Source organism: Herpailurus yagouaroundi, unplaced genomic scaffold (genome assembly GCF_014898765.1).
Source record: "Herpailurus yagouaroundi ecotype Mexico unplaced genomic scaffold, PumYag 216, whole genome shotgun sequence".
NCBI lineage: Eukaryota > Metazoa > Chordata > Mammalia > Carnivora > Felidae > Herpailurus > Herpailurus yagouaroundi.
In genome coordinates, this window is record NW_024412447.1 from 13,677,304 (window position 1) to 13,686,982 (window position 9,679).

Genomic DNA, 9,679 nt, shown 5'->3' on the forward strand with positions numbered 1-9,679 from the left:
GCCTGGCCTCCGTCTCCTGTCCTCATTCTCGCTACCAAACCTCTCCCACGAGGAACCCCATCTGCCTTCTGCTCCTCACCAGTCCCACCCCGTGAGCCATCTCAGAATCGATCGGGCTTCCAGTAGCTGAGAAACTCCTGAGAAAGGGGTTTCCAACCCAGCACCTTGAGACAACATGACCCATGGCTCTACTGTGCCGGGAAAACCTTGTCATGAGAACTTCCCAGTTCTAGAGAAACCCATTCCAGCTCCCATGTCTCTGCTACAAGCGATGTCCCATGTGGTCAGATGAGGTTGTGGAGAAATACTTTGTGCCTGCTAAGAGTGGAGTGTTTAGCAAGAGAGGTCAGCAAAGGGGTGTTTTGAGGTAACCTGTTAAGTACAAGGAAGGCGGCCATTAGACCTCTCCGATCTTGTCATGCCCATAAATCAGATGAAAACCAAAGCCACTTGCACTTTTCAATCTCAGGGATTTTTAAAACCTTGAGTCATCTAAACAGAGAACCGATAGCACCATTCGCTGAGCCCCAGGTATATGCCAGCTGGCATATTGGTGCGCCCTTGGTACGCGTTCTCTCCGAGGGCACAGGAGCCCAGCAAGGCTGGCCCGCGTCACTGTTCTGTTCTGCACATGCTCAGAGAAACTACCTGCGGAAGGTCGCGTGCCTGACACGTGTTGGAGCCAGAATTTTATTCATGAATCCGTCCATCCAGTGATCAGATGCTTGAGTGCCTACTTGTGCTAGGGACAGTAGACAGGGACATGGCCTTGCTCTTAACAGCACACGGTTTCACGGGGCCCCTCAGACGCTGAATCCGGGTCTTTTGGGCCACGACCTACTTTCTCGCTTGCTTCAACGTTTCCTCCAAAGTCTTTCAAAAAATTTTTTTTTATGTTGCGAAATTGCAAACTTGCAGAAAAATGAGAACAAGAGGACAGCGAATTCCCACGCGCTTTTCATGCAGATCCACAAATTCTTAACATTTTGCCACATCTGCCCTTTTTTTTTTTTTACCTAAATCATTTCAAAGTTAAAGGCATCAGAATCCCTCAATATTCATTTCCAAATGAATTGTTAAGCAATTCATTCATTGCTTAACAAAACCTCACTACTGTTATCTCACCTAAGTAAGTTAACTGTGATTTGATCTAAAGTTCATTTCCAACTTTCCTTGATTGTGTCCAAAGTGGGGAGTGTGTGTGTGTGTGTGTGTGTGTGTACGTGTGTACGTGTGTACGTGTGTGTACATGTGTACATGGGCATGTGTGTGTTTCAACAGTGGGCTTTTCTTTTTCCTTTTTTTTTCTTTTCTGGATCTAAGATCCAATTAGGGTCACACATTTGGTTGATCTGTCTCTTTGGCCTCTTAAAATCAAATTGATATTGAACTCCACCCCCATCCTTTCCCTCACACACACCTTTTTTTTTTTTAAGTTTATTTATTTTTGAGAGAGAGAGAAAGAGAACAAGCAGGGGAAGGGCAGAGATGGAGAGACAGAGAGAGAGAGAGAGAGAGAAAGAGAATCCCAAGCAGACTCCACCGTCAGCATAAAGCTCAAGATGTGGGGCTCAAGCCCACGAACCGCGGGATCATGACCTGAGCTGAAACCAAGAGTCAGACACTTAACTGACTGAGCCACCCGGGTGCCCCCACACACACCTGTTTAAATTTTTTTTTTTTAATATATGAAATTTATTGTCAAATTGGTTTCCATACAACACCCAGTGCTCATCCCAAAAGGTGCCCTCCTCAATACCCATCACCCACCCCCCATCAACCCTCAGTTTGTTCTCAGTTTTTAACAGCCTCTTATGCTTTGGCTCTCTCCCACTCTAACCTCTTTTTTTTTTTTTTTCCTTCCCCTTCCCCATGGGTTCCTGTTAAGTTTCTCAGGATCCACCTAAGAGTGAAACCATATGGTATCTGTCTTTCTCTGTATGGCTTCTTTCACTTAGCATCACACTCTCCAGTTCCATCCACGTTGCTACAAAAGGCCAGATTTCATTTTTTCTCATTGCCACGTGTAGTATTCCGTTGTGTATATAAACCACAATTTCTTTATCCATTCATCAGTTGATGGACATTTAGGCTCTTTCCACAATTTGGCTATTGTTGAGAGTGCTGCTATGAACATTGGGGTACAAGTGCCCCTATGCATCAGTACTCCTGTATCCCTTGGATAAATTCCTAGCAGTGCTATTGCTGGGTCATAGGGTAGGTCTATTTTTAATTTTCTGAGGAACCTCCACACTGCTTTCCAGAGTGGCTGCACCAATTTGCATTCCCACCAACAGTGCAAGAGGGTTCCCGTTTCTCCACATCCTCTCCAGCATCTATAGTCTCCTGATTTGTTCATTTTGGCCACTCTGACCGGCATGAGGTGATACCTGAGTGTGGTTTTGATTTGTATTTCCCTGATAAGGAGCGACGCTGAACATCTTTTCATGTGCCTGTTGGCCATCCGGATGTCTTCTTTAGAGAAGTGTCTATTCATGTTTTCTGCCCATTTCTTCACTGGGTTATTTGTTTTTCGGGTGTGGAGTTTGGTGAGCTCTTTATAGATTTTGGATACTAGCCCTTTGTCCGATATGTCATTTGCAAATATCTTTTCCCATTCCGTTGGTTGCCTTTTAGTTTTGTTGGTTGTTTCCTTTGCTGTGCTTGTTGTTTCCTTTCCTTTTTATCTTCATAAGGTCCCAGTAATTCACTTTTGCTTTTAATTCCCTTGCCTTTGGGGATGTGCCGAGTAAGAGATTGCTCCGGCTGAGGTCAGAGAGGTCTTTTCCTGCTTTCTCCTCTAAGGTTTTGATGGTTTCCTGCCTCACATTCAGGTCCTGTATCCATTTTGAGTTTATTTTTGTGAATGGTGTGAGAAAGTGGTCTAGTTTCAACCTTCTGCATGTTGCTGTCCAGTTCTCCCAGCACCATTTGTTAAAGAGACTGTCTTTTTTCCATTGGATGTTCTTTCCTGCTTTGTCAAAGATGAGTTGGCCATACGTTTGTGGGTCTAGTTCTGGGGTTTCTATTCTATTCCATTGGTCTATGTGTCTGTTTTTGTGCCACTGTTTAAATTTTTTAACGACATCAACTTTTGAAGCATCCAGACTGGTGGTCTTGTAGGATACCCTACATTACCGGTACATACCCTGCATTGTTACCAGTAACTTTTTAAATTAAAAATGATTTCATTTTCTCCCTGCTGCTACGCCACTTTCACTGAGGACTCTAGATTACTTAGCCATTTCGTTTGGGTACTTGGAAGTAACTACCTTGGGAAGAGGCTACATGTGCAAAATAACGGAGAGGCAGGGGGCTTGGGGCATCCGTGTACAGCATATTCATTGTATTTGGGATGCTATGATTATGACTTAGATGAATTCTTGGAGCTCTGGATTCCGTTGGAATTTCAGGATTTACCCCCTTGCCTCCCCTCACCATCCACGCCCTTCCCCCACCCACCCTGCAGAGATTAGCTTGTAGTTGCCAATAGCCCCGGAACTGGCAGACTGCTTAAGCCATAATCTTTTCATTAAAAAAGGATTTAACTAATTAGACTTGACTAATCAAGCTGGCAGGTTAATTGATAAGAGAAGTGGGGCTCAGGACCCTTAAGCTGGGAGTGAGTGTCCATGAAATTTAAATCAACGTGATGTCCACGGAAACATTATTCTTGGCAATGATTTTTTAAAAAAATTTGTGTATGTGTGATCCCTTAGCAAAGCAAAATATCCCTTCCAAATTCTTTTTTTTAAATTTTTTTTATGTTTATTTATTTTTGAGAGAGAGAGAGAGAGAGAGAGAGAGAGCATGCATGCGAGCAAGCGGGGGAGGGGCAGAGGGAGAAGGAGACACAGAATCCTAAGCAGGCTCCAGGCTCTGAGCTGTCAGCACAGAGCCCGATGTGGGGCTCCAACTCACAAACTGAGATCGTGGCCTGAGCCAAAGCCGGACACTTTACTGACTGAACCACCCAGGCGCCCCTCAAATTCTTCAAAGATCTTTGATGTATTTATATATTTTAGATCAGATATTTTAGATCTGTTGTGGGTTTTAAGGAGACGTAAAGTGTCAGGTCCTGAAATAGTGTCGTCTTTTTCTTTTTCAAGACCCAGTATTTTTTTTTTTTTTTTTTTAATTTTTCAAGACCCATGGCCACATGGCCATGCCTTTACAAACGGACTTTTCATTTCGGCTTATTATTTAAATGTAACTAGTTCTAACATAAATCGGAATGTTAATTACAACCAGTAGTTTGGTGACATGTCAGAATTAGAAGGAGGAATGTCCCAAAGTGGGGAGGTGGGGCTAGGAGTTGAGAACAGATTTCTTGAATCACCTGCAATGGGTGATGCTTTACATGAAACACTTTTCCCTGATCTACTGTTAGTCGTGCTTAACAAGGTGGGACTCTCACCTGGAGGCTACCCGGGGCCAGGGGATTGGCCGACAACACTCCTGGGTTTGGCAAAAGACCCCGGAGCCTGAATCCTTACCCGCGCTGTTGAAGGAGTCAGCTGTTGAAGGAGTCAGACACACGGCAGGTGTTTGTGCGCTGTGTAGAGTCCTCACACAAAGGGCATTGGGGGCATTTAGAGAGAATAAAAGGCTCCGATTTTTCCCCCAGAGAAACTGTGTTTGAATTTACCTTTGTGAGTTGTAGAGAAAAACCTCTGTAGCCCCACTTTTGTTTGTATCTTCGACAACAGAAAGTTCTCTTGTGCATTTGAGTTTAGTTTACAGGTCATTGGCTGCATGTAAAATTGATATGTTGGGGACCATTACCTAGAAAATAACCTTTAAAAAATAAAGACTAGGTACCCCTGAAACTAATATTTTGTTTACAGACCTCCTAAGGATATACCTAGACAACTTCTCTTACAAAGGGGAAAGTACCTGTAAATTTTTGGGGGTGGGAGGGGAATATATTTTTGGATATTTTCAGTTGTTTTTATGTGTGATGGCATCAGAGATTTGATTCCGTATTTTGATATACCCTGCGGGTATAGACAGATAATATCGTAACTGGATTCTCCATGTAGAGTAAGCTTAACAGAAAGCAAGCTATCATGAGAAGGAAAACATCAGTCTGTTTTTGGAAGGAAGAGTGGTTGCATTTCCATCTTGAAATTCTGTGTTAGGTCCTAAAGTGGTGGCATCCTACTAAAATGTGATTGATGGGATTTAATCTAGGTAGATCATTTTCAGGAGCCCCGTGCATTAAACAATTTATTGCCTCCATTGTAAGATGCACCATTGACTTATTAATTTTTTGGAGAGTAGAGAGTAAGAAATACTACTGTATGAAACTACCATGTTGATTGCAAGATGCCTCTGTATTTCAGAAACATTAAAATGTGGGCGACAGTGACAACGGTGAGAATCTCAGAAATGAAGAAATATGGCACATACATGTAGCGTATTATATCACATTTTATAATTTGTCCACTCAAACTGTGATTTATAGATCTTTAGAGAAAGAGAGCAAAGAGGTTGAGCCTTTTAGTAAGAGAAATGACCTTCCCTCCAAGACGTAGACCAAATTAAATTGGACTTGGAAAATGGTTTACCCTTTTCCTCTAGGGTAAAATCTTCTTGGGAGTGAGCGCTGTGGCTGGACATGAGGGGAGATCCATTGTCAGCACCTTGAAAGCCTATTTGAAATGTCATCAGCTTGGAACATTCCATTGGCAATGACTCTCACACCCCATTTTAAAAGGATGCCTTGGCATAGGAATGAATGGATTTGGGAGCGATTCTGTAGTCCCCATGCTCTATCGTGACTGTCAACACCAAACGCATTTTTATTCTGCCAGCTGCCTGGGGATTTTCCATTTGGCAAACTTACACGGGGAATGGTAAAGCAGTGACATTCCACGAAAGTCCCGAATCTGTTGCTGGTAGGGATTGCTATCTCTGATTCAAGAATTTTGCGATTTCAGCCAAGGCTTTGGGTTAAGGTTGAGGCTCTGTGTGCTTGGCCTCAGTGGGTGCAGGTAGAAAATTTAAAAGCTCAAAAGTAGCCTCCGTTTGAAATAAAGAGCCGAATTTAACAAACACAGACAGTGCTTTTCTTAATTGTACTCAACTGTAAATAAAGCACAGGGGGAAAGGAAGGGACACAGCCAGGTTGTTTTACGAGGAGTCGGGATTTATAGCGTTTCAGTGTTCGGGTGTGAAGTTAGGAAGTTTTTTCACATTTTGAGAAAAGAGCGAAAGACGTAAGATATTTAACACCTGTAGTACCACTTTTCAACACTTGGGAAGATTTTACGGAGAGACAAGCGTGTTCAGCAGAAACCCTGATTTATTTTCTCGTGAGGGAAATATTCCAAGGAATATTTTGGTATCCTGCTAGACATGTATGTGAATGAAAAATGGCATTTCTTGAAAAATAATTAGATCCCTGACACACATTCTATTATTTGAATTAGGCAGTTGCTGTATGGGAGTATGCTGAACTTCGAAACATTCTGTCATGTATATACAGTTTTTCGGTATGTTGGCATTTCCTATCAAAATGGTATGTGATGTTGGCCTTCTTAAATTTCTGCGGCTTAAAATACTATCAGTAGGAAGAAAATAAACAGAGGCAAAAACACAAACTCAGTGGGCAAAAATAACCATGGCACACGTGGAACCTTCCATAACACCGCATCCCAGAAATTTTGAGAAGATAAAATCTTAAGTGTCAAGAAATCCAGAGGCCCTGTCCAGCTTATTGCCATTGGTGCACCCAAGACCCTTTAATCCCCCAGTTTAGAGGATAAGGTTGTCAAGTCAGAGAGGCTTACACACACTAGCATCTTCTGGAACCCCGGTGACCTGTATTGAGAGTGGATCTTGTGCTTTTGTTCTCCTGAGAAGCAGGTGTAAAGGATAACACGCTGGATTATCTTATTTTAAAGCATCTCAAAGCCAATTCCCCAGCTTTTGTTGTGTTTGATCAGGTAGATTCTAAGGGCGGGTACTTGTGAAGAAGCCTCAGGGGCCTGGTTCTCCGCGGTTGTCTGAAGGCCAGCCTTCTGTCTTCCCCCTCCTCACCAATTAGGACTAATGAGCGTGGAATCTGTGAAGGCCGAGTATTAACATTATTGTTGCCCAGGTGACTCTTTTCCTAACCTGTGCGGTGTCTAAGGGGAGAAGGGTTATTTCCACCCCACCTGGTGGGAATACAAAGACAGTTTTCGATTCTGAGCAGGTTAGACTGTTCCTTCGGGGCCAGCATGCAGGAACCTGCACGTTTATACCAGAGTAAGAGTAACTGCACCCAAGTGAGTGTTCAGATTGCTGTCGTACCGGGCCAAAGGGGCCACAGCCATGTATGTTACAGCCCCCAAAGCCTGTTCGTCACAGGGTGTTGGTAAAACTCACACGTTCACGATTTCAGATTCATGATCTGTGTCGCCAGACCACCTTACTTAATCACCTAATGCGTCCTAAGGTATATGCCTTGGTTATAGGTTAGCATGAAACATCGGACCTGACCTAACAAGTTAAAACCCCACACCCGGCCATGCGCTGGCTTCCAAAGCGTTCGACGTCAGTGAGAGAGAAGAGAGTGGAGTGAGTCCCAGACGTGTGGTCTTTGCGGTGTCAGGTAGCATGAGAGTATCTAGGATTCTGTCACCAGTTTACACAGTTTGAACTGTCAGAGGAATCTGTCGTTTGGTAAACTTGAACTTGAGAAAGGCAAACTCCTGAAGGCAGTCATTAATTTCTTCCGGAGAAAAGAAGCCAGTCATTTAAAAAAAAAAAAAAAAAAATCTTAAAGGTAATTACATTATCCAAACTATAGTCTGGAACCAATAAAGGGGAAATGCAAATAGTTTTATTTGTTCACCTGCCTCTGTTCCCTGGGGGAGACTTGTCCTTAAACCAGGGTGAGGTTCCTTGAGACATTTTGGAACAGCAGGAAGGTACTGACCAGTCCATGAGCAGATGAGAGTTCTGACCCGGGTTCGAGCTTACTCTTGATTTAATCTTCATGGGTCGGCTCGCCCATAAAGGGATTGGCTGGTGTAGTTGTTTATAACTCTGAATTTTCTTGATTTCCTTCTTGAACCGATTTAGAAGTAGATGGAAAAAATTGTACGTGAATAATTCTTTTTAGGCACAGTTGAAAAAAAAAACACTCGTAGGCAGAATCTGGTCTTTAAGAAAATTAAAACAAAATGTACTGAATGTTTAAACACTTTCCTGATATCTTGAAGGCACTTTTTTTTCTCATTTGCTGTCTTCGATCATGTCACAAAGAGCACTTACACAAAGCGACCCACATAATTGGAGGGATCGCTTACCTGCAGAGACAGATAAACCTTTTGGTTTGCCTTGTGATGCTCTCCTGATATTTGGCTCCGAATCGCCAAGAGATTTTAAAAAGGAATTTTTCTTTTTCTTTTTTTTTTTTTTTAATGCTTTACACCAGCCAAAGTTAGAAGAGAATCCTTAATTCATCCTTGTGGTTTTGCGGGTTTTTTTGAAAAACCCTTTGAGGGTCTTAGAGGGTTCGATGGAGTTCATCCAGACTGAGCCTCGTCCATTTCAGAGCCCATCTTGAAGGAGCTTTGTGCACATTGTGCCTTGGACAGTTTTCCTAATCGGTAATTTTACCAAAGAAGGGAGATTTACATTTAACACTTTTGTGTGTGGCCCAAATGAAGACTGCATCCTTAACTGATCTGTTAACATTCTTCCTCCCTCCCCTCCAACCCCCCCAACTGTTTCCTCAAACAGTGCTCCCTGATTAAAAGGAAGGACTCTCCCAGTTACCCCCAGAAGTGCTTTTTCTCCCCAGGGGCCAGCAGGAAGGGCCAGCACACCTCAGGGCAGGCTTAGCTGGGCTGGGAGGAGCGCTCTCTCTTCTTTGTGAACCTAAGACCTGCTCTGCACTTGAGAACAGGGATTTACCAAATGGGGTGAAAATGTCAGCCACACCTTCCATCTCCTTCTGTTTCTTCTGGTGCTTTTGAGAGCTTTTACAGACCTCTGAGGTGGGGGTGGAGATCCTGAGAATGGTCCGGGGGCCGGATGGTTAAGGGTACCATTGATGGTCAGCACCGTAATGTACCCACAGTGCCTTCCCTCTGTGCCCCTCCAGCTCTCCACTCCCCAGTGCCCTCCTGGTCAGGAACCCAGAGCCCCAAAGGCCCTCAGGCCCTCAGGTCTTTCTGATGATAAGTTACGAGATCCTTCTGGTCAGGGCTCAGGTGTTAACTTTTCTGCAAATTCCTAGCATCAGTCCCTGAAACTTGGCAGGCCGTCTGCAACCGTTGAATTACTGAATTATTATTTCCATGTCACAGATGACGAAGCTGGGGGCAATTCTTTATTCTGAGACTCAGAAGACTTCAGAAATGTGTAGAAGCCAGGCCTTATATGCTCTCCTCCTCCAGAGATTTAGAAGTTGGAAACTTGTTAGCGCTCTGTGACTAGTATAAGCCCAAGGCCATGAACCCTTAATTACTTCTTATTGTAGATTGTGTGACCCTGTTTGCCCATCCCTAGGCACTAACTAGCAATAAGACAACCATTTGTTTTTTTTATTGGTAGCATTCACATACCATAAAATTCACTCTTTTTTTTTATTTAAAAAAGTTTTTTTAACCTTTATTTATTTTTGAGAGGCAGAGAACAAGTTGGGGAGGGACTGAGAGAGAGAGAGAGAGAGAGAGAGAGA

At 43.3% G+C, this 9,679-nt stretch overlaps 1 long non-coding RNA gene across 1 annotated transcript; it reads right to left on the reverse strand.

Moving 5' to 3' along the window:
• Positions 1 to 614: 614 nt before the first annotated feature.
• LOC121017832 (uncharacterized) lies at positions 615 to 9,266 on the reverse strand. Its single transcript, XR_005784908.1, has 3 exons — positions 8,666 to 9,266; positions 4,452 to 4,458; positions 615 to 625 (listed from the first exon to the last, which is right to left on the reverse strand). It is a non-coding gene; the product is annotated as an uncharacterized LOC121017832 (long non-coding RNA).
• Positions 9,267 to 9,679: the final 413 nt, after the last annotated feature.